At 27.0% G+C, this 2,542-nt stretch overlaps 1 protein-coding gene across 2 annotated transcripts in view; it reads right to left on the reverse strand.

Annotated features, from left to right (window-relative positions):
• Nucleotides 1–2,536, reverse strand: part of LOC116846151 — a 24,508-nt gene extending 21,972 nt beyond the window's left edge. For both annotated transcript variants that reach the window (XR_004378408.1, XR_004378409.1), the window contains exon 1: nt 1,351–2,536. The gene's annotated coding sequence lies outside the window, so the exon portion shown is untranslated. The remainder of the gene's footprint in view (nt 1–1,350) is intronic.
• Between the last annotated feature and the right edge of the window lie 6 nt (nt 2,537–2,542).

Raw genomic sequence — 2,542 nt, forward strand, 5'->3', positions numbered from 1 at the left:
TGTGCAGGAACCTTAAGTACGAATACGGTTCTTTGGTGTGCAGAAAGTAGTGCGTTTCTCAGACAGCACACAATATTTATGATAAATATTTATTTCGAATTATTTCTTAAAAATATTATATAAATATAATATAAATATTTTATATACATGAAGGAAAAAGTATTAAAATCTTTATTGAAAATATTATTAAAATACAGACTAAATATTTTATACAATATTTATAGTAAGCGAGAAATAAATAATTTGTAGTAATATTTTGTAAATATATCTATTTACAAATATTATATATGAAAAAAATAAATATAATTATTTAAAATTATTAAATTAATGAAAAAATAAGTAATTCGAATCTCAGCAATGGTAAGCAAATTTTCAAGTACAATTTAAATTCAACTAAGTAGCGTGTAAAACAATAAAGTGGAAATTTTAAGAAAAATTCAGGAAAAAAGAAAAAAATATATAAATGTATATATTTTAATAAATATTTTTATAATATTTATGAGATAAATATTTTTTATCTATTGAATCTAAGGTTACAAAAATATTTTGTAAATATATTTGTAAATATATTTTGGTAAATATTCATAAAACATTCAAATAAATCTTATAAATATTTTGTAAATATTTTATAAATATTTTGTGCTGTCTGGGTTAATGGATGAAAAGGATAGAGAATAGTAGTAATTGATGTAATATGTTCAATAAATGTACAAAAATGTATATTAAATATAGTCGAAATATTACAATCCTAACAAAGAAAGACATAACTGCTATATAACAAAAGTAATTAATTATAAAATGTTTATACATTATAATAATAAAATATTTTTATATTACACTTATAGAAATATCATACTAAGAATCATTGATAATTACTTATTATTCAGTATTTTTAATACTGAAAATAAGTAATTATCAATGATTCTTAGTATGATATTTCTATAAGGGTATCATAGTTATAATTTTTCTTTCCAAAGTTTTATATTATTATAAAATGTTATACAATACTACAAATAAGAAACAAATATTATGTCTAACATTATTTTAACTTACTTCTTTGCAATTATAATTATGCTATTTGCATTACCCTTATAGAAATATCATACTAAGAATCATTGATAATTACTTATTATCCAGTATTTGTAATACTGAAAATAAGTAATTATCACTGATTCTTAGTATGATATTTCTATAAGGGTATATACAGATAAAAATTAATTTTATTAATATATAAAGTATATATGTATTTTTTATGCATGTGTAATAAATTACTGTAATGATAACAATCGTGACGCTTACAAAAACAGGTCATATAGGTTAATTTTATTTTAATGCAATTAACATACTCACTACTGCAAAATCGTTCATAACATTTCGATGTTACAAAATCTCTAATAACTGGCCATATTCCCCAGATAGCCAAACCTGTGCAAACAGATTTTGAACAAAACTTGCTACCAATTTTTGATGGCAAATAGATAACAAATTTGATGCAAGATCTGTTATATCAAATCTTGCTGCCAAACTGTCGCCAGCCCTTATAGAAATATCATATTAAGAATCATTGGTAATTACTTATTATCCAGTATTTTTAATACTGAAAATAAGTAATTATCAATGATTCTTAGTATGATATTTCTATAAGAGAGATATGCTACAGAGTCTGTTGTCGGGTAATTGCTGCAGATTTGCAGCAAAAACCGTACAGAATTTGTAGCAATCTGACGGGAGATTGGCGGCAGAAACCGCGCAGACTTTGCTGCGCTGCAGACTTTGCGCGGTTTTTGCTGCAAATCTGCAGCAATTGCCCGACAGCAAACTCTGTTGCAAAAACCGTAGCTGAATGAGGACACAGATGGCTATGGTTTTGGTATAAATTTTTTATCAAATTTGCTGCCAATTTGCGCGCAGTCTGCGCTCAATTTGCTTACTGGGTTCCATGTACTAAATCGATTTCAATTAATGACATTTTTTATATTATTTGATATTATTATTAGACTGCCTCTCCCTCTCTCTCTCTCTGTCTCTCTCACAATTCTTATAAAGGCAATACTGATACATTACTGATTGGGACCCGGCGTCGGACACACAATCCAATAACCAATAGAACAATTTATTTTCTAGGGACAGTACATCACTAACTAGTAATCTTAAAAAGTGCAATCTTGATGCATCTACGAAATGCATTCAGATACATCTGTTGCGAATAAAAGAACGCAACCTATATGTCGATGGTTTTTATACGTATTATATTTTACCGTATTTTTACGTATGTATTTTACCGTATAATGTGAAAAACCTTAGGAAATGCTTGAAAAACCCAACTCTGTTTTCAAATCTCTCTTTTTATCTCTTTTCTTAACCTAACTTAACCTATTGCCATAGGCGTACTGTAATTGGATCATTGAATAAAGAATACCTGGCAGGAGTATGTTGCGATATATCGCAGATAATCGATAAGATGCATTGGTTCAGTTTTATGACGTCATTTGTGACGTTCCGGAAACACAAATTTGGCGGTATACTTCAAACACGTTGGAAA

Source organism: Odontomachus brunneus, unplaced genomic scaffold (genome assembly GCF_010583005.1).
Source record: "Odontomachus brunneus isolate Ranch 3 - 2012 unplaced genomic scaffold, Obru_v1 Obru_scaffold_061, whole genome shotgun sequence".
Classification (NCBI taxonomy): Eukaryota; Metazoa; Arthropoda; class Insecta; order Hymenoptera; family Formicidae; genus Odontomachus; species Odontomachus brunneus.